Source organism: Anabrus simplex, chromosome 2 (assembly GCF_040414725.1).
Source record: "Anabrus simplex isolate iqAnaSimp1 chromosome 2, ASM4041472v1, whole genome shotgun sequence".
Classification (NCBI taxonomy): Eukaryota; Metazoa; Arthropoda; class Insecta; order Orthoptera; family Tettigoniidae; genus Anabrus; species Anabrus simplex.
In genome coordinates this window covers 1023543407-1023567063 of record NC_090266.1, presented here as the reverse complement: position 1 = coordinate 1023567063, position 23657 = coordinate 1023543407, and the positions used below count along the sequence as shown (strand labels likewise).

General features: G+C 42.5%; 1 protein-coding gene across 1 annotated transcript in view; it reads right to left on the bottom strand.

Annotated features, from left to right (window-relative positions):
- Positions 1–22928, bottom strand: part of LOC136864648 (peroxidase) — a 331409-nt gene extending 308481 nt beyond the window's left edge. The window contains exon 1 of the mRNA XM_067141918.2: positions 22825–22928. The gene's annotated coding sequence lies outside the window, so the exon portion shown is untranslated. The remainder of the gene's footprint in view (positions 1–22824) is intronic.
- Between the last annotated feature and the right edge of the window lie 729 nt (positions 22929–23657).

The window sequence follows — 23657 nt, the reverse complement described above, 5'->3', positions numbered from 1 at the left end:
CGCAAACATCGAGGAAATTAATACAGCATTTAAAAGTAGGATTGCTAGTTACCGAATTCGCACCAGTCAAAAGTTTCAGAGCACTTCAAACTTTTTAAATTGCGTTCAACCGGATGTACAACAGCTTCTTGCTAAATCTTTGTCCAATCATAGTTTATTTAAAGTTAATTTTGAACTTTTCGCCTTGTACATTAAAAGCACGGATGAATCCGAAATAACGGACATTAAATCATTTAATACGAAGAATTTTGTCATAAGTCAGTCGACTAATTTTGGTGATGTACTTAGGGATGTCTCTAACATTATTTCAACTAAGAGCGAGGAATTTCAGGAAAAGGAATCAGGGTAGGCTTTAGTTGAGATAATGTATCTAGAAGTTAACATCAATAAGTACAATCCTATGCGTGGATCTTCGCACATCGAGCTGCCGACATGGATTCAGCAAAGAAAAGCTGTTGTAAACATCCAAAACAATGACGAAGCATGTTTTGCATGGGCGGTGATGTCAGCTTTAAATCCTGCTAAATCGAATGTAGCGAATAGAACATCATCGTATCTACACTATTCAACGCAGCTAAATTTCGATAGTATAGAATTTCCTGTGCAGATAAAGGATATTAAGCGCTTTGAGGAACTAAATAACATTAGTATTAATGTGTATGGTGTAGAGAAAAAGTCTATAGTAGGTCCTCTGTATTATACATGTCATAAGAAGAGTACTCATGTTAATTTACTCTATATTGAAAACAGTGAAAATAGCCACTTTTGCTGGATTAAAAATCTGAGTAGACTTGTTGGCAGTCAGTTGTCAAAACATCAGTGTAAAAAGTGGCTATGTGATGGATGCTTGCAGTATTTTAAAACTGAAGATCAGTTAACGAAGCACTCCAAGAATGACTGCAATCATGTACGTACAGAGATACCTACTACAGGCAATGATTTAAAATTTACAAATTTTCACAAGCAGATGTGGGTACCGTTCGTGATTTATGCATACTTTGAAGCCATCCTCACGCCATGCAACACATGCTCACCTAATCCTGACAACTCTTTCACTAATACTACGCACATGCATGTCCCGTATAGCTTCGCGTATTACATCAAGTGTAGTTACGATAGTACGCTTAACAAGTTAGAGCTGTATCGAGGACATGATGCTGCTAAAGTATTTTTAGAAAGACTTGAAAGTGATGCAGTGCGTCTCGGTCGTATTCTGAATAGTAATATTCCTATGAAGCCACTCACCGAAATTCAGTTAAATGATCATGAACGTGCTACAAAGTGTAGCATTTGTGATGGGGAATTTTCCGAAAATGACCCTAAAGTTTTTGATCATGATCATTTAACTGGTTTCTACAGATGTGCTGCTCATTATAGCTGTAATCTTAAGTATAGAGTTCCTAAATTTATCCCTGTAATTTTTCATAACTTATCTGGTTACGACTCTCATTTCATCATTTCACAATTTGGAGCTTCAGATGAAAAAGTAGATATAATCCCTCAGAATAAAGAGCGGTACATTGCGTTTGCAAAGTCTGTAAAAGTAGATGCTGAGCATTCTATAAAACTGAGATTCCTTGACTCGTTTCGCTTTATGGCGAGTAGCCTCGATAAAAATTTCTAGTCATTTACAGCCTGAACAATTTACGGAAATTCGACGCGTTTTTCCCGAAGAAGCGCAGTTTAATTTACTTCGGCGTAAGGGTGTTTTTGTTATGAATATCTCGACTGCTTAGACCGCCTCGAAGAACGTGCCTTACCATCGAAACAATCCTTTTACAGCTCGCTGAATTCAGCAGATATTAGTGATGATGACTATTTACATGCACAACATATCTGGGAGCAGTTCCACATTCAAACGCTGGGTGAATACTCCGATTTATATTTAAAGACAGATGTACTTTTGTTAGCTGATGTTTTTGAAAATTTTCGCTGTGTTTGCATGAAAACCTACAGCCTTGACCCATGTCAGTATTTTACTGCGCCTGGGTTAAGTTGGGACGCGACGTTAAAACACACGCAGGTGAATTTGGAACTGCTAACTGATATTGATATGGTGCACTTTATAAAATCATCTATTCGAGGTGGTCTAAGTCAGTGCAGCGGGCGGTATTCGAAGGCGAATAATAAGTACATGCCGAGTTTCGATTCTAGTCAGGAATCTCGGTATATCGTTTACCTCGATGCTAATAATCAGTATGGGTGGGCGATGAGTCAGCATCTACCGGTGAGTGGTTTCCGCTGGCTGACGCAGTGCGAAATTGATGCTTTACAGCTAGGTGATGAAGCTGATAAAGGCTATTTCCTCGAAGTTGACTTACAGTATCCTAAAGAGTTACACACTTCTCATAATGACCTACCGTTCTGCCCTGAAAATATGAAGCCCCCGTACATCGCATCAACGACGAAAATGCTCATTGCTAATTTGTGCGATAAATCTAAGTATATCATTCATTACCGAAATTTAAAATAGTGTTTGCAGCATGGTTTGAAGTTATCCAAAATTCATCGCGTACTAGAATTTAATCAGTCACCGTGGCTAAAGCCATATATCGATCTGAACAATAATTTAAGAACGAATGCGGTTAACGAGTTTGAAAAAGATTTCTACAAGCTCATGAATAACAGTGTGTTTGGTAAGACTATGGAAAATGTTGACAAACGCGTTGATGTAAAATTGATTACAAACTGGGATAATATTAAGAAAAGGTATGGTGCTAACTATTTAATAAGTAAACCAAATTTCCACAGCTGCACCATCATACATGAGAATTTAGTTATTATACAGATGAATCGTGTTAAGGTTAAGTATGACAAACCTACCTACGTCGGCTTTGCAGTACTTGAATTGGCTAAAACACTCATGTATGAATTCCATTACGATTATATGATGAAGAAGTACGCGCATAATGCACAATTGCTCTACACAGATACCGATTCGTTTATTTATCAAATCAAAACTGATGACTATTACAATGATATAAAGCCGGACTTGGGTAGGTTTGATACAAGTAACTATCCTGCAAATAATCAATATCATCTACCGCTAGTGAACAAAAAGGTTCTAGGTAAAATGAAAGATGAATGTGCTGGGAATATTATCGATTCATTTGTAGGTACTAAATCCAAGTCATATTGCATAAAACTCTTAAATGAATTACAAATAAAGAGATTGAAGGGGGTTAAAAAGGATGTCGTTCAGAATCAGCTAAGTTTTGAAAACTATAACAATTGCATTAAAAGTAAACCACCTGTTTTGCATAAGCAAATGTCTGTCATTAGAAGCAAGAAGCACCAGTTGTACACTCATTTAATTAGTAAGGTAGCCCTTAATAGCGATGATTGCAAACGGTTTGTCATTCCAAATTCTACCAACACGCTAGCCTGGGGGCATAGTAGTATTGATCGGTACTACTTTACATAAAGCAGATGTAAACATTATGCTAGAGGTGTGTACTTACGTTACGCTGTCTTACATCACAATTCACTGTACATATTGTAGGGAGAGGTATGCTGAGAGAGTAGTACGGCAAGTTTAAACTTGTACATTCAAGAATTGCATCGAGAAGTACGCAAACATCACTAGGGTAAAATGATTCGAGATAAAACTTGTACATACAAGATGTAAATAAATAATGTAGAATTGGCATATTCTTTTATTTTAGGTTAGGTATTACCTTCCTCCCGCTCCTTATTTGCAAAATAGAGTTTTTGTTTATTACTCATAGAAGAAAGCAAGAAAGAAGGTGATGAACAGATTCGTAAGTATAGTATCGTCTAGTTCGGTAAGTATCTCGAGAGCAGAATTTTTTGTCAAAAAAAGCACATAGCTTTGTAAAGCACGTGGAATTTACCGCCGCCACATAGATTGCAGCACTGTTCTCTCTGGATTAAAGATGGCGGATGACAGCTGTCAGAAAAGCATATAGGTTTGTAAAGCACGTGGAATTTGCCGCCACCGGGCAGCACTGTTCTCTCTGGATTAAAGATGGCGGATGACAGCTGTCAAAGGTAAGTAGCTAAAGAGGGCAGCACGGTGAATAAAGATGGTGGATGACAGCTGCACATGGCTTTGTTTCCAAACAAGAGCACGTGGAATTTGCCGCCACCGGGCAGCACTGTTCTCTCTGGATTAAAGATGGCGGATGACAGCTGTCAGAAAAGCATATAGGTTTGTAAAGCACGTGGAATTTACCGCCACCACATAGAGGGCAGCACGGTGCTCAAAGATGGCTGCTATCAAAAAGCATTTTTCAAATTATCCGCCACCACAAAGAGGGCAGCACTGTGATTAAAGATGGCGGATGACAGCTGCACGTGGATTTGTTTATCTCACGCTAGTGAGGTTAAGTTGTTAGCACTAAGGTTTAGGCCCACCAAGATAGCAGCACTGCCGATGACAGGTGACGAATTTTACATCTAAAGAGGGCAGCACAGTGTTTAAAGATGGCGGATGACAGCTGTCAAAAAAGCACGTGGCTGTCAAAAAGCACGTAGATTTGTTTATCTAGCGCTAGTTAGGTTAAGTTGGCACTACTGAGGTTTAGGCCCGTCAAGATGGCAGCAGTGAGGTTAGCGATGCGTTGTTGTCGATGACAGCTGTCAAAAAGCACGTGGCTTTGTTTACAAATTCAAATCTCGCGCCAAAATTCAAATGTCCCGCCAAAATTCAAATTTCCCGCCAAAATTCAAATTTGCCGCGGGAGGAGGAGGAGGCGGCAGAACCACCCTATTATACTACTAATCCACGGGGAAGATTAATTACATTTACATGTAAAATAACATAATACAAACGAAGGAATTTAGTCCGGTGAAAGTAAAGTTGGTATTTTCTCGCGATGAAATTACATTTACAATTAAATATATATGTTTTTACAATTGACTTTACGTCGCACCGACACAGATAGAACTTATGGGAAGGAAGCGGCCGTGGCCTTAATTAAGGTACAGCCTCAGCATTTGCCTGGTATGAAAATAGGAAACCAGGGAAAACCATCCTCAGGCCTGCCGATAGTGGGAATTAAAACCACTATCTCCAGAGTGCAAACTCACAGCTTCACGCCCGTAACCCCACGGCCACCTCGCCCGGTACAATTACATAGATGTACGGCATGATTATGCAATTAAAAATCATTTAGTATTTAAATACTCACTAGGAAACAAACAGACAATAAAGAGACTGCCAGACTGATGAATTATAACTCGTGGCCACAACCTTGGCAAAAAAAAAATATGTACCCCTACTACCCTTCCTCAATGCACATGCCGTAGTGCTATACAAATTGGTTAGCCACGACGAACAGCATTTTGTGCGTATTTCTGTCAATAATTCTTAATAAATAAAGAAAATTAAGGAAGGAATTAGCACATAAGATAACAAGGTTTGTACAAACAGCTTTTTTTAAATAATTTCTAATTACAGCTGGGTAAAGTGGAATAAAATGTAATGTTTACTCTACAAAGTGGGAGTCCCTCCTCACCCCACCCCCTAAACGCCGCTACTGTTTGTAGAAACGCCAATGATGCAGTAAATGAAATCTAATAACTTATTCATTTATACACGTGTAGACATTCCACTCGATGGAAGAGTTGCTTGTACCGGGCGAGTTGGCCGTGCGCGTAGAGGCGCGCGGCTGTGAGCTTGCATCCGGGAGATAGTAGGTTCGAATCCCACTATCGGTAGCCCTGAAAATGGTTTACCGTGGTTTCCCATTTTCACACCAGGCAAATGCTGGGGCTGTACCTTAATTAAGGCCACGGCCGCTTCCTTCCAACTCCTAGGCATTTCCTATCCCATCGTCGCCATAAGACCTATCTGTGTCGGTGCGACGTAAAGCCCATAGCAAAAAAAAAAAGAGTTGCTTGTATGAAACAAAAACTAGTATTGTTCGGTGAAGTACGTGTGTAGAAGGCACACGTCTGTTTGGAGCTTCTGTTGCACTCCGACCAGGTTGTCCAGTTTAAAATAATGCCTATGAACTCACCGTTGCTGATCACACTAGCCATTGCTGATATGCACACAGCAAATATAGTGCAGCTGTACCATACACCAGCCTAGAACTATGCGGTCGAAAACGATGTTTACTAATGCAAGGGGTGCATTAGACCGGTAACATGCTGCCAGCGACACTCCGTTCCATATCTCTTCATATTCTGACGTAACCTGCCCGCTGGCAGTAGTTCCCCTGTGAAAATCAGTTGGTAGATATCCTATTAATCATTTGTGCACGCGGGACATTTATAAGTAGAAAGTACGGCGTTCGAGAGCCACCTGGTATATATATATATAGTAGACCACTTTCTCTCCACTATAAAATTTACTAAGCAATCGCAGTCACTTCCTGTTGGAGGCGTAGTTTATAGCCTTATTCCATCCAGCATCGAGCGAACCTCTTTTTCCGACAACCATTCGATGTCTCATTGCCCAGCTATCAGGGTGCGATAAAACAAACCTTCTAATCACACCCATTACCTGGTTGAATGGTGTGTTCTTTCAAATATGTGTATTTTTCCAAGTTACTCTATCAGCCGTTGGACGTATACTTAGACAGGTCATACATGGGCTCAAAAATTGGGTCATTTTGCTTTAATTTGCACGAAGACTTCGTTCTTCCAAATAACGTTCGCGCCAACTCGTTCATGATATTCGACGATGTATCCACACACAGTAGACCGTCATTCAAGCGTATTTTAGTATGAGACGCCAACAAAATGTAGACTGTTTCTATCTCCGTTAAACCTACTCTCGAATTCCGAAACAATTGATTCTGGATAATGCAAACGTTATTGTTCTATTCCGAAAAGATGAGCGGAACATGCGCCACGTTTATGACGACCGTGTGAACCTAGTCGTACATTGTATTGCCTTTACAGACGTGTGCGCTGCCTGCTGTATTGCATACCGCCATGTCTGTCTTGTTATCGACAAACAGAATGAAATCGATGAAGGTCGCTGTCGTGAACGCTTCGATGGTTTAATTCAACTTTAATTTAAATGCGTAATATATAGAGTGAGAAACAGACAACAGCCTCCGTGGCTCAGGCAGCAGCGCGTCGGCCTCTCACCGCTGGATACCGTGGTTCAAATCCCGGTCACTTCATGTGAGATTTGTGCTGGACGAGGCGGAGGTAGTACAGGTTTTTCTCCGGGTACTCCGGTTTTCCCTGTTATCTTTAATTCCAGCAACACTCTCCAATAACATTTCATCTGTCAGTCACTTATGATTGCCGCAGAGGAATGCAACTGGCTTCGGCAGCCGGCACATTTCCTGTCCTCGCCGCTAGATGGGGCTTCATTCATTCCATTCCTGACCCGGTCAAATGACTAGAAACAGGCTGTTGATTTTCATTTCAGAGAAATGGATAATCAATTGGAACAGCATATTATCAGCGCTAGAAATAATACTCGACGCAAGTTTCTTGAACTCAAACGCATGCGTGCTAACAGTGAGCTTTTTGCACAAAAATATTTAAAATCGTCACCAGAAACATTACTGAAGTGTCCCTTATGTCATGCATAAGAAGTCGAGAGAATGCAATCTAAGACAACACAGACTTCGGGTAAAGGGCAGAAAGCACAGGCAACGCAGAATTTGAACAACGAAACGAAGCCGAAGAAGTGTTTTCTTCATAGATTCTGTTAGCTCCGGTCATTGCTTCGACACCCACAACACCGATTACCTCAAAAGATAAACCATTATCCACACTCCTGTCTACACCAGAATATCACGCGCAATTTAAGACGTTGCTTAGAACTACATACGGATATAAAACTTCACCAACTTCAGCAACTGTTTATTAAGAAGGCGGATACAACCTACGGCATTCGCTACGAATACAAGAAATTTTACATCGGCGATACAGATATCAAGATAAGCAATATTAATATCACCGTAATAGGTATAAATGATAAACCAACGCCAGGACTGCTCGAACTTCTATTTTTGAGAGCCCCCGACAGCGAAGGTAAAAAAAAGAGGACCTCGCCAAGTACAAGTCCATTTTACTTGCCACGAATGCCTATTGCGTAACTATGATCGTTCGGAACCCGTCAATACAAATAAAAGTCTTAAATATAGAACGATCATCGCAAAGTTATTTCCTACGGCCGAGAGTGTTGGACGCACAGCTTCAGCGTCTGGCATCAAAATACATTCTGACATATTTAAGACATTGAAACCTAACGTCGATGTTTCTTATTGAAATAACCCCAATAAATTGGTTGAACGACTACGGCTCTTAAAAGCATCTCAATGGTCTGGCCATACTAGACATGAAGGAGAAATTCCAGAAATGGAAGTGGAATGCCTCCATTGTCGTCTGAAACAATACTTACTAAACCAGGGCCTCTCAGGGTGCATGCACTATGCACGGTGCAAAGGATGACTTCGCATGGTTGACCAGAGTGCAGACCCCCACTCCTCAATTTGGAGCAATAGCGCTGTCTCTCTCTTTCCCCAAGCCTGTATCGCTCGCTCCCACTGTCTCCCTCTTTCTCGCTTGCTCCGTAGCACTCCAAATCCGAATCGAGTTGAGCCGAGTTGACTCGAGTTGAGCCGAGCTTAGCCGAGTAGCCCAGAGATGAAGTGTTGGTCCGAGCCAAGCCGAGTGGGACCGATGCACTGTGCACAGGAACTCTGCGCCGCCGTTTGCACGCGTGACATTTTGGGAGTTTGAGAGGCCCTGTACTAAAACTTCGCTTATTAAAATTGCATTTGGGCACGGATCGCACAGTCCAGCTCATCGTAAATATTTACGTCGCAAAGTCATTTCACGCGGTTTTGACGATCTCTTGGCAATCTGTAATGATAACTTATGCCAAAAGTCACATGCTCACCATCATCGATATCTATTCGAAAATGGCCTTTGCCGTGCCGGTACGTAATAAAACAGGCGCTCTTCTCACTGCCGCATTCAAACCCATCGTTCAGAGATCGAAACACCAGCTTAAAGTACTGAAAACAGACCAAGAAAAGGAGTTTTTCAACAATATGTTTTTAGCCTATTTAAAATCGTTAGGCATTCGTTATTATTCCACGCTTAGGAGTCTAAAAGCCAATGTTGTCGAATGATTCAATCGAACTTTGAAAACGAATCTGTGTGGGGAATTTACAGCCAGAGGAACTTATCGCTAGCTCGATTTCCTGCAAACTCTACTTGCGCGTTACGACAATACCGAACATAGGACCATCGGCACGAAACCACGACTCGTAATGAAAAATATCCCGCTGTTAGATCACATTTTTGACCCCATTAAAACAGTTCATCCAAGGCGTCATCGCTTTCGTATAGACGATTATGCTCGTATCAGTGAAATAAGTCTATTTTCGACAAATGTTACACACCAGACTGGAGCACAGAAATATTTCATATTCGAAAAGACAGACAAAACCCGTTAACTAATTCCTTAACGATCTCAACGGACAACCAATTGAAGAAGGATGTTATATCGAAGAAATTTACGTCAAATGGATAGGCTTCAATTCTACGCATAATTCATGGTTTAATCCATCCAATCTCGTTTATGTGTCAATGCATCTATTTTTGTAAATGCAATACATTATATATGTAATTTATTTTTTCGTTCAGCTGACACTATCACCAAACTGTATAATTGACAAATTTTCATGTTATATACAGCAGCTGAAAAAGATGTCGCTTCAAACGCCAAAAAATCCAATAATCGAAAATTTCAAAAATCCCCAAATCCCAAATATTCAACACCATTCTCCATATTGCATGTCGTAGTATGATAACAAACCTTTGTCATTTTAGTCATAAATGTCCTTTCCTTTTCCAAAATGCCCTAAACTCGCGAGAAAAATCCGGTAAAAGTACAAACATCGAGCCCTTCAACGCCAAAATAGCCAATATTCACTAAACCAAAACCAAACCCCATGGCGCAACAGCCCCGAAGGACCATGGCCTACCAAGCGACCGTTGCTCAGCCCGAAGGCCTGCAAATTACGAGGTGTCGTGTGGTCAGCACGACGGAACCTCTCGACCGTTATTCTTGGCTTTCTAGACCCGGGCCGCCATCTCGCCGTCGGATAGCTCCTCAATTGTAATCACGTAGGCTGAGTGGACCTCGAACCAGCCTCAGATGCAGGTAAAAATCCCTGACCTGGCCAAGAATAGAACCCGGGGCCTCCGGGTAGGAGGCAGCCACGCTACCCCTACACCGCGGGGCGGGGCAGTCTTCACTAAACACACGTAAAATCAGGTAAAACGTACCAAAAACAAACATCCGGCCTTCAAACAGCAAAAATTCAAAACACTGTCCATTGCCCTGCAAATTTACCTCCACTATATCTATACCACTTTCAGGGCTGCCGACAGTGGGGTTCGATCCCACTATCTACCGAATGCAAGCTCACAGCAGCGCGCCTCTAACCGCACGGCCAACTCGCTCAGTCCTTAGCACTAAATTTAGAAAAGAGTACGATGATGGTGTAGATGATGATGATGATGATGATGATGGTTTTCCTTTTAAGGAGCCAATCATCGAGGTCATAGGCCCAAACTGCAAAAAAACTCACACAAAACTATGTTCCGTTCGTTATTTTTTATGCGTCACACCGACACAGACAGGTCATATGACAACGAAAGGATAGGACAGAGCTGGGATTCATCACGGTACAACACCAACACCAGTATTTGTCTGATGTGAAAATGGGACATACATACATACATACATACATACATACATACATACATACATACATACATACATACATACATACATACATACATACATACATACATACATACATACATACATACATACATACATTATCATTATAGACTGTCATGATTTTCAGCGTTCAGTCTGCAAGCCTCTGAAAATTTACTAAACGTCGCCACAATTATCGATTTGCAACTAGTGTTGTGGCCTCATTTAGTTCTATACCTCTTATCTTTAAATCATTAGAAACCTAGTCTAAACATCGTCGTCTCGGTCTCTACTCTCCCATCATTCTCCTAGTTAACCTATCCTCCTTCATTCGCCTCACATGACCCTACCACCGAAGCCGGTTTATGCGTACAGCTTCATCCATCGAGTTCATTCCTAAATTAGCCTTTATCTCCTCATTCCGAGTACCCTCCTGCCATTGTTCCCACCTGTTTGTACCAGCAATCATTCTTGCTACTTTCATGTCTGTTACTTCTAACTTATGAATAAGATATCCCGAGTCCACCCAGCTTTCGCTCCCGTAAAGCAAAGTTGGTATGAAAACAGACCGATGTAAAGATAGTTTCGTCTGGGAGCTGACTTCCTTCTTACAGAATACTGCTGATCGCAACTGCGAGCTCACTGCATTAGTTTTACGACATCTTGATTCAATCTCACTTACTATATTACCATCTTGGGAGAACACACAACCTAACTACTTGATATTATCGACCTGTTCCAGCTTTGCATCACCAATCCGACATTCAGTTCTGTTGTATTTCTTACCTACTGACATCAATTTAGTCTTCGAGAAGCTAATTTTCATACCATACTCATTGCACCTATTTTCAAGTTCCAAGATATTAGACTGCAGGCTTTCGGCACAGTCTGCCATTACGACAAAGTCGTCAGAATAGGCAAAACTGCTTACTACATTTCCACCTAACTGAATCCCTCCCTGAAATTTTATAACTTTCAGCATATGATCCATGTAAACTACGAACAGCAAAGGTGAAAGATTACAGCCTTGTCTAAGCCCTGTAAGTACCCTGAACCAAGAACTCATTCTACCATCAATTCTTACTGAAGCCCAATTGTCAACATAAATGCCTTTGATTGATTTTAATAATCTACCTTTAAATCCATAGTCCCCTAGTATAGTGAACATCTTTTCCCTCGGTACCCTGTCATATGCTTTCTCTAGATCTACGAAACATAAACACAACTGCCTATTCCTCTCGTAGCATTTTTCAATTACCTGGCGCATACTGAAAATCTGATCCTGTCAACCTCTCTGTGGTCTGAAACCACACTGGTTTTCCTCCAACTTCCTCTCAACGGCTGATCGCACGCTCCCTTCCAAGATGCCAGTGAATACTTTGCCTGGTATAATAATCAATGAGATACCTCGATAGTTGTTGCAATCCTTCCTGTTCCCTTGCTTATAGATAGGTGCAATTACTGCATTTGTCCAATCTCAAGGTACCTTACCAACACTCCACGCTAATTTTACTACTCTATGAAGCCATTTCATCCCTGCCTTCCCACTATACTTCACCATTTCAGGTCTCATTTCATCTATTCCTGCTGCCTTATGACAATGGAGTTTATTTACCATCCTTTCCACTTCCTCAAGCATGATTTCACCAACATCATTTTCCTCCTCCCCATGAGCTTGGCTGTTCGCAACACCACCAGGATGATTTCCTTTTACATTGAGAAGATGTTCAAAATATTCCCTCCACCTTTCCAGTGATTCCCTGGGATCTATTATGAGTTCACCTGAATTACTCAAAGCACTGTTCATTTCCTTTTTCCCTCCCTTCCTAAGATTCTTTATTACTGTCCAGAAAGGTTTACCTGCTGCATGACCTAGCCTTTCCAGGTTATTACCAAAATCTTCCCATGACTTCTTTTTGAATTCAACAACTATTTGTTTCGCTCTGTTTCTTTCATCTACACTCATGCTCAGAAATTAAGGATAATGCTGATACATGGTGAGACAACGCTATGGTGGGCAGTTTGCGGTTTTAAATCACCTCGGGGTATGACCATGTGGTGCTTTTGACCTGCGGTCGTCGCACGGTGGCGCTGGCAGCAGTCCAAACACGCAGAGGTGTGTAGGTGCTTGTCAGAGTTCGGTGCAGCGAGTAAGATTGCAGATGTTTTCAGACGTGCTAATGGTGATTGTGTGGTGAAAATAGCTCAACGAACACATATTGACGACGTGATGAGGAGTAGAATAATAGGGTGACTGGAGGCTGGTCAAACACAGCAGGTCGTAGCACGGGCCCTCCGTGGTCCACAAAGTGTGATCTCAAGATTATTGCAACGATTCCAGCAGACAGGAAACGTGTCCAGGCGCTACAGTACGGGACGTCCGCAGTGTACAACACCACAAGAAGACCGATATCTCACCATCAGTGCCCGCAGACGGCCACGGAGTACTGCAGGCAGCCTTGCTCGGAACTTTGCCACAGCCACTGGAACACTTGTCTCCAGACACACAGTCTACAGACGACTGAGCAGACATGGTTTATTCGCCCGGAGACATGCAAGGTGCATTCCACTGACCCCTGTTCACAGGAGAGCCCGTAAAGCCTGGTGTCAAGAACATAGTACATGGTCATTGGAACAGTGGTCCCAGGTTATGTTCACGGACAAGTCCAGGTATAGTCTGAACAGTGATTCTCGCCGGGTTCTCATCTGGCGTGAACCAGGAACCAGATACCAACCCCGTAATCTCCTTGAAAGGGACCTGTATGGAGGTAATGGTTTGATGGTGTGGAGCGGGATTATGATTGGTGCACGTACACCCCTGCATGTCTTTGACAGAGGAACTGTAACAGGTCAGGTGTATCGGGACGTCACTTTGCACCAGTATGTCCGCCTTTTCAGGGGTGCAGTGGGTCCCAACTTCCTCCTGATGGATGATAAAGCACGGCCCCATCGAGCTGCCATCTTGGAGGAGTACCGTGAAACAGAAGATATCCGGCGAATGGAGTAGCCTGCCTGTTCTCCAGACCTAAACCCCATCGAGCACGTCTGGGATGCTCTCGGTCGACGTATCGCTGCACGGCTTCAAACCCCTAGGACACTTCAGGAGCTCCGACAGGCACTGGTGCAAAAATGGGAGGCTATACCCCAGCAGCTGCTCTACCACCTGATCCAGCGTATGCCAACCCGTTGTGCGGCCTGTGTACGTGTGCATGGTAATCATATCCCATATTGATATCGGGGTACATGCGAAGGAAACAGTGGCGTTTTGTAGCACATGTGTTTTGGGAGGGTTTTCTCAACTTATCACCAATACCGTGGACTTACAGATGTGTTTCTTTTGTGTCCACTATGTGCCTATGCTATTAGCGCAAGTTTTGTGTAGCGGCACCACAATATGCAATTATCCTTAATTTATGAGCATGAGTGTACGTACTAATCCCTGTCTGCCTCGGCCCTTGTTTGGAGCCATTTCTGATAGGCCTTCTTTTTACGTTTACAGGCTGCTCTCACTTCATCATTCCACCAAGATGTTCGCCTTTCCCCATCTTTACACACAGTTGTTCCTAGGCACTCCTTTGCTGTTTCTACTACAGCATCGCTGTATGCCACCCATTCACTTTCTATATCCTGAACCTGTTTACTGTCTACTGTTCGAAACTTCTCACTAATCATATCTATGTACTTCTGTCTAATTTCCTCGTCCTCGAGATTTTCTACCCTTATTCGTTTGCAGATAGATTTCACTTTCTCTACCCTAGGCCTAGAGATACTTAGTTCACTACAGATCAGATAGTGGTCTGTATCATCGAAAAATCCGCGAAAAACTCGTACATTCCTAACAGATTTCCTGAATTCAAAGTCTGTTAAGATATAGTCTATTATGGATCTGGTCCCCCTAGCCTCCCATGTATAGCGGTGAATAGCCTTATGCTTGAAGAATGTATTCGTAACAGCTAAACCCATACTAGCACAGAAGTCCAGCAAACGCTTCCCATTCCCATTAGCTTCCATATCTTCCCAACATTTACCAATCACCCTTTCGTATCCTTCACCAAAGGTGAAAATGGGAAACCAAATAAAAAATGTCTTCAGAGCCGCCGAGGTTGGGATGAGAACCCTTCCCCTCCCGAATACAAACTAACAGTTGCGTGGCACAAACTGTGTAGCCAACTCGTTCGGTGACAAAAGTAATATGTACGTATCTCATCTCGACCAATGACTTCTAGCTTTCGTGGAGGAGGTCCCTGTAATTAGGTCCTAGTTCGAGGACCATAGGAAACGGCTGATTTTCTAGTACTGTAAGCCGTCTTAAGAGTCTTAATGCCATTTGATATGGGACAGGAGTGAACATATCAGACATATTCTGAATCATGACCTTCCTTGTGCTCAGACAGCTAAGACTGTCCAATCCACTGCTGACTTTTAAGCCGTTTTAGTATGAAAATACTCATTGGGACTGTATTAAAGAAAGGTTTACCGGGCGAGTTGGCCAAGCGGTTAGGGGCGCGTGGCTGTGAGCTTGCATCCTGGAGATAGTGAGTTCGAATCCCGCTGTCGACAGCCCTGAAGATGGTTTTCCGTTGTTTCCCATTTTGATACCAGGCAAATACTGGGCCTGTACCTTAATTAAGGCCACGGCCAACTCCTTCCAACTCCTAGACCTTTCCTATTCCATCGTCGCCATAAGACCTCTCTGTATCGGTGCGACGTAAAAACACTAGCAAAATAAAAAGGTTAGCACACTACTTGACATACATTTACCGAACACCTTCAGGGTGTGTTTAGCAAAGTTATGAGAGTTACACACTTTCATTTGACAGGCCACGGACTCCTTAGAAACAACTCGGCGAACAGAATGGAACTCGATAGGGTGCTATCAAAATGAATGTGGCTTATGGAATTAAGGGACTGGAACGCATTGAATCAGTAAAGAGGACACGTCTTGATGTGTTCCGGTAAGGGGAGAGATAACGAGGAAAGAATTACGAGATTACGATGTATTCGCAACAGGATTTAAAAGGGAAATGATGGGTTGCAGGGTGACATTGCTCATTAGGAAAACCGTAGCACGGAATATAGATTCTGTTAAGGACGTAAATGAAATAGTTTTGGTGATTGCAGGAATTAGTACGAGAATCGTCTCAGTGTGTTCACTTCACCATGAGGGAGATGGTGAAGATGAAAGAGGTACGTTTTATGAAACTCTTTTTTTTTTGCTATTGGCTTTACGTCTCACCTACACAGATAGGTCTTACGGCGACGATGGGACAGGAAAGGGCTAGGACTGGGAGGGAAGCGGCCGTGGCCTTAATTAAGGTACAGTCCCAGCATTTGCTTGGTGTGAAAATGGGAAACACAAAAAACCATTTTCAGGGCTGCCGACAGTGGGGTTCGAACCTACTGTCTCCCGAACACTGGATACTGACCGCACTTAAGCGACTGCAGCTATCGAGCTCGGTTCAGATACTCTGAGTGATGTCGCAATCAGGGTCAACAGCAGGACAAGATAGTGCCGATGGGGTAATTTAAATTGGGCAGGGAAAGGGAAGCTAAGGAAGATAAGCCAGTGGGGTATATCGATGGCTACCAAGGCTATCGGCGAAGCCCAACCCTCAAATGAGAACGATGGAAATCTAAAGCACATTATAATGCAAGCATCTGACACATGTTCTGTTTATAAAATTTGAAGCAATGAGAAAAACGTCGCACGTATTTCTGAGAGAGCAAGGAAGGCATCGGAAACTGATAGGCCTACTGCAGTCCAAGTGCTGCCTCCCTCTCCCCTCACCACATCTCGCTCGGCTCGCTGCTATATGTCCGATAGGTGCAGAGACCGGGGGGGATATAGGTGTGCTAGGTTTCGCTCCGCCAGATCGCCACTGCCAACGAACAACCATCCGTTCCTGATCGAATATGCTTCCTCACCTCATATTTCTGACTTGATTATATAGGTAAGAGTGCTGATATTTCACTCCTGTTTACATGTACATCTCTGAAGGAAGACACTGCCGGCTGCTGTTATAGAAGTATTCTAGTTTTCCCTTTATAGGTATAGGTAGATCTGCTAAAATGAAATGTAAACTTTCAGGTTTTGTGCTCTCGTTCTTTAGTTGGAATCGAACCCGTGATCATGGGTACGACCGCTGGTAATGCAGTACAATTTTAAAAATATTTAATAATAGTAATAATAAAGTAATAATAATAATAATAATAATAATAATAATAATAATAATAATAATAATAATAATAATAATAATAATAATGTGGGGATTTACCGGTTACCTCCATCGGGCGCGTCCCATTGGAATTGGGGAAGCTCGCTGGCTCTGCCGCCAGCAGAGTCAGAGGGTAGTAGTGAAATAAAACACCACCGTGAAAAAAACTGGTCCCTTGCCAGGGTTACGACGAAGACTGGTAAATGACCAGAAGCCAGAAAACATCTTGAGGCACCCTCTAGGGCTAACAACCCTAAAGGGATGGGTACCCGTCCAAAGTAAAGTCAAGTCAAAAAGCATGATGGCACAACATTTCAAGAAACATACCCCAGGGGGTAAATCTTCGTATAAATCCCTCACCGTGAACGCCACGGGGCACGAGTCTCGTTCGGATTCTGGGGGAGACTCGACATCATGCAAGAGACGAGTCGGAGCGTTTCGGTGTACCCCGAAGAGTCAAAAACTCAGGCCAAAATCTAAAACCTTTCTAGCAACTTTCAACATAAATTCACCTACACAAACTGGCAAGCTGAAAACCCTCACCAAAGCTCTTCACGAAAATCAGATATCCATAATGGCCCTACAGGAAACAAGGTACCCGGATGAAGAGATTTTTGAATCCGAAGGCTACCGATTTTTCAAGAGCAAAGCGCAAAGAGGAATCCTCAATGGAGCTGTGATGCTTGGAACCGCGTTTGCTGTTAGAACCTCATCATCATCATCATCTGTTTACCCTCCAGGTTCGGCTTTTCCCTCGGACTCGGCGAGGGATCCCACCTCTACCGCCTCAAGGGCAGTGTCCTGGAGCTTCAGACTCTTGGTCGGGGATACAACTGGGGAGAATGACCAGTACCTCGCCCAGGCGGCCTCACCTGCTAAGCTGAACAGGGGCCTTGTGGAGGGATGGGAAGATTGGAAGGGATAGGCAAGGAGGAGGGAAGGAAGCGGCCGTGGCCTTTAGTTAGGTACCATCCCGGCATTCGCCTGGAGGAGAAGTTGGAAACCACGGAAAACCACTTCCAGGATGGCTGAGGTGGGAATCGAACCCACCTCTACTCAGTTGACCTCACGAGGCTGAGTGGACCCCGTTCCAGCCCTCGTACCACTTTTTCAAATTTCGTGGCAGAGCCGGGAATCGAACCCGGACCTCCGGGGGTGGCAGCTAATCACGCTAACCACTACACCACAGAGGCGGACTGCTGTTAGAACCAAGATCCTTAAATCGGTTTCAAATTTCGAACCTGTGAATGACAGATTGTCTACACTCACAATTAAATGCGCGAACAAAACCTACGCCCTAGTTAACGCACATGCTCCTACAAACGATAAGAACAAGTCTGATCCAGACGAAGTTGAAAATTTCTGGGACCTACAGGATGAAAAATTAAACAAAATCCCTAAACACCATGTCAAGCTTCTTTTGGGTGACTTCAATGCCCAACTAGGCCGTGAACAGAAGTACAAGAAAGTTATAGGAAATTACCCTGCTCACAAAAGAACCAATCCCAACGGCAAAAGACTGGTGTCCATTTGCGAAAATCACAACCTGCAGGTCATGTCGACCCACTTTCGCCATCTACCCAGAAAGCAAATGACTTGGAGTTCTCCCGTCCAAGCTATCGGAGAGTTCCAAATTGATCATGTTGCAATCTCCAGGAGAAACAGCCCTGAGATTACGAATGTCAAGGTAAAAAAAGGCATCAATGTGGCCTCAGATCATTATTTGTCTGTTATCAAATTCAAACCAATTCCCGCAAACACAAGGAAGACAACCAAACAGATCACACGCTTTGACAATGATAAACTTCGGCAAAGGGTCGAGGAGTTCCAGGAGAAGGCTAGACCAAATGACTGTGACTTTAACAACGCCAAAAGTCTCCTTGTTGAGGCCGCCAAAGACGTTGCAGAAATCAAGAGAAGCAAAAAGCATGCCTGGTGGAATAGTACCTGCGAATCAGTCCTCCAAGAAAGACTCAATGCGTGGAAACAGTACTACTCTACGAAACCAGAAAATGATTGGGAAACCTACAAAACCCAACGTGCCCAAGCAGCTAGGGTGTTCAGAACTGAGAAACGTAAATACGAAAAATCTCTCATTGAAAAGATAGAACAAAACTTTAGGAAGAAAGAAAGCAGAGAGTACTACAGAGCCTTCAAGCGCAAACTCACTGGCTATAAACCACCATCTCTATGCTTTGAGCGAAAGGACGGCACACTGGCGACGTCAAATGAAGAAAATTGCAGCATTCTGGCAGATTACTTCAATAATTTACTTAATTGCTCTAAACCGCAAAGCGCCATTGAGACCAAGGAACCCTTACTCAGGTACCCAGATTCCAGACCACCCGACAGAGATGAAATCAAGCGCCACATTGCCCGTCTCAAAAATAACAAAGCGCCGGGGGAAGACTCAGTAGTAGCAGAACGATGGAAATATGCCCCAGAGGAATCACTTGATATCTTGCAAAAGCAAATAGAAGAAATTTGGAACAAGGAGACCCTATCCGAAGATTGGAAAATAGCTTTGATCCATCCATTACACAAAAAAGGCAGCATAAAGAACATTAACAACTACAGAGGAATATCTTTGCTACCCGTGACTTACAAAATTCTATCACTTGCCATCCTGGAGCGTTTGAAAGCACAAGTCTAACATCAAATAGTTGAATACCAAGGAGGGTTCAGAAAAGGTCGCTCAACAGCTGAACAGATCCAAAATCTCAAAACGATCATCAGATATTGTACACTAGGTCCAAGCAGTATGTGTCTGTCTTTGTGGACTTTAAGAAAGCGTACGACCCCATTGACCTGGAAGTCCTGCTAAACATCTTAAATGAATTTGGAGTTGATTTGAAACTGCTGGCATTAATTAGAGCCACCCTGACTGATACAAAATCCAAGGTGAAGTTCCACGGATGTCTCTCGCATTCCTTTGACATCAAAACAGGAGTCCGACAAGGTGATGGGCTATCCCCGATACTCTTCAACTGTGTTATTGAAAAGATCACAGAACCTGGCGAGTGAGATTACAGGAAACCAACTACAGTCCATTAAGAATAGGAACCAAATCCAAGGGGATCGCAACAGACTGCTTAGCATTTGCCAATGATATTGCTGTTCTCTCAAACGACATAGAAACCGCTAGAGCTCAAGTTGAAATTTTAAAGGAAATTGCCGAACAAACTGGTTTGCAGATATCATTTGAGAAAACAGAAGTAATGTCCAACATCAAAGAGGCTCCACCAAAACTCCATACAAAATACGGGGACATCACCCGAGTAGAGAAATTCAAATACCTGGGTGAGATCATCATGAAAAATGGACTGGACAAAGGAGCACTTCAGGAGCGAGTACGCAAACTGGAAATAGTCTACCAAACATCCCGCACATTCTACAACAAAAAATGCCTTTCCCAAAACACCAAGATACGTCACTATGAAACAGTTCTGAAGCCAGTAGTTCTATATGCAGCCGAAACCCTGCCTCTAAATGCCAACAGAGGACTCCTTGAAGAACTGGAGAAAAGAGAACGCAAAATTGTGAGAGGAATCTTGGGATCAATGTACAGAAATGGAATCCATCAAAAGAGATCCAACAAGGAAGTCTACAGCAAAATAGAGAAAATTACCGACACAATCAGAAATAGACGGGCACGATTTTACGGTCATCTGAAAAGAATGGACGGAAGAAAGTTAACCAAGGAAATCTTTCACTTTTTTGATTCAAACCCCAAAAGCACAATTCCCTGGTTTAGAAATACAAAGAAGACCTGCAAATGCTACATATCTCAGCTGAAGACGCCCTTAACAGAGATCTCTTCCGCAAGAAAATATTGGACAGAGGAGCGTAAGCAGGCTCACTCACAAAGAATGAGGGAAATCTGGGCTCTAAAGAAGGCCAAGTTCAGTGTCAAATGCAACAAGACTTAACGTGATCCTTGGTGGCCCCAGCGAATTATATAATAATAATAATAATAATAATAATAATAATAATAATAAAATTAATAATAGCGCATGGCATCTGTATAGGCTTGGTTGTGACCTGGTGAGGATGAAATGAATGGCGAAGATGTCATAAACACCCAGTCCCCAAACCAGGGGAATTAACAGTATGAGGGAGTTGATACTGAGAATTGAACCGGGGCCATCGGACCAAAGGCAAGCATTCTATCCATTTAGACACAAAGCCGGACTTTAATTTGCTAAACCTTAGGCTACCATCTCCACTGATCAGGTGTTGATTATTGACTGTAGCAGAGGCCAGGGCAGTAGCTTGTAAAACAGCCTTGAAAACACAGCATGCTATCCGTTGGCTATTGGCTGCAACTCACAACTCTTAAGGCTTGACGTTTACTAAACCAACTATCGAAAAGGGACAACGTAAGTCCACGAAATCTTTGAAAATGTACGTGTATACTGAGAATGCTTCTACAGTATGCTACAGGTCACTATCCAATCTCCTCTGAACTAAGCATCACTATGACTTAAATATATAAAGTGAAGTCTGTCTGCAGACAAATGAGGGAAGAAAATATCCAGGAGGAGGAAATTAAGCAGAAGTACATGGATATGATTAGTGAAAGTTCTGTGGACTAATCAGCAGGTTCAGATTGTAGAAAGGGAGTGGCTGTAATACAGGGATGCTGAAGAAGACACGTCGAGGAAATGCCTAGGAACAACAAAGGGTGAAGGTGGAGAAAATCGAACGTCTTGGTGTGTACACATTAAGAAGAGTATGAAAGCTGGCTCCAAACAAGGACTGACGTAGGTACAGTAAATTGCACGTAGAGGAAAAAATGAAGCAAAACAAATAATTATAAAGTCCAAGCAGAAATCATGGAAATATTTTTGGAAATAACATTAAAAGTCTAGGACAAACGGCATGGAAGCCTTTGTAGATTGTAATAAAGCATATTGGAAAAGGCAGGAAAAAATACACTAATACTTTATTAGGTAAGTCAAGCGAATTCATTGCAGATTCTCGGGAGTCATTGAATAGACTGGAGAAATATTTTGAAAATGTTCTCACTGTAAACGGAAATCTTATTGTTGGCGTCTAGAACAACCACGTTCATTGGGAGGAGAACAATGATGGCAATGAAATTACGCTCGAGGAAGTTGGGAGCATGGTAAATAAACTACAGTACCATAAACCAACAGTTTAAATGAAATTGGCCTGAAATAGTGAAATATAGTGGGAGGGCAGGGATGAAACGGCTTCCCTGAGTAATAGTATTAGCATGAATGTGAGTGAGGGACCTCTGATTGGACGAAGGCATAAATTGTACCCATTTTTATGCAAGTGATCAGGAACAATTGCAACAACTATCGAGGAATTTATTTTATCAGTATATGTGTAACAGACAAGGCCTTTTAGAAAAAGAGGGTGCGATGAATGATGGAGAGAAAATTGGATAATAATCGGTGCTGTTTCAGACCTCACAGGGGCTGTCAGGACCAGATTTTCAGTAAACGTTAAGTATGAAGAAAATGCTACGAGAGGAATAGACTGTTACGCGTATGTTTCGTAGATCTAGACAAGGAATATTACCGAGTACGAAGGGAAAAGTTGTTAGCCATACTGAAGGATTATAGGATTACGGGTATGATTTAACAGTCAACCAAATGAATTTGTGTTAAAAATCGAGATAGTAGGTTATGAGACTCAAAAGCCGAATCTGAAATGTACAAGTTCCTGCGGTTAATAAAAGCTAGTAGGTATTCCCGAAAATCATTTGGGCCTCGGGGCTTTTTTAACATAACTGTAAATAAATCTATTTCCTCAAAATAATCTCATGTGATTAGTGATCCCTCATAGCATTAAGGGAGAATAATGATTCCTAGTTAAGTCCGTTGTGTGATAGTATCCTACAGTTGTTGGTTTAACTACAAATTTGAAGAATTGTAAGAGATTAAATTAACGTTTCTGCTTGCTTACCGTAGTTCCTGGACTTAACTCAGCTTAGGAGAGACAGTAAAATGAATACAAGCTTTGCCTCGTGACGGTCTTATATGGCTCCGAAGAGATAAGGCCGAAGCGTGCCAAAGCCATCAAATAAAATATACAGTGCAATTCACTTTGCTGAAGATAACAGATTACAAATACAACATTCGAATAAACACTTAGCATCTACGATGAAGTGAGACAGAAAATGACTTCTCAAATGACGGTATTATGAATTCATATTTGAAAAGTAGCCTATATGTTATGAGGTGATAGAACCTTAGAAGGGAAGAATTTCACAGTCACTACGTGATTTTAGGGGGTGATGATGATGATGATGATGATAATAAAGATCGTGATAGCAGGCATTCTGATTTAATGCCATTTATGCTAGGTGTACCTGCATGCCTTTGCTGGCGCGACCTAGTGTTTACAGTGCGCTATGCCTTCTGGTACTTGTTACTTTCATTGACCTGTTCCAGTCTTACCATTCGGTTTGGCAATGTGAAAGAAACTGAGGTATGGGTGATGCTAGTAATACAACCTGTGACAATAAAGTTAGGTGAATGAAGTCAGAACGGTCGATCCGGCAACATTGGCGACACACAAAGCTGCACCTGCGTAGCAGCAGGTCTTGACCGCCTTCCCCCAACGTTGTTCAGTTGAGCATCGTGTGTGTGCCGTGTAAGACCTGTATGACACAGTGCGTGTTTAGTGCGTTAGTTCTGAACTGCGAACAGGAACATAAACGACCAAAAGATCAATGTACAGTTTCGTTTTAAACTTGGCAAGACACAGAAAGAAACGCATGCGATGCTGGTACGTGT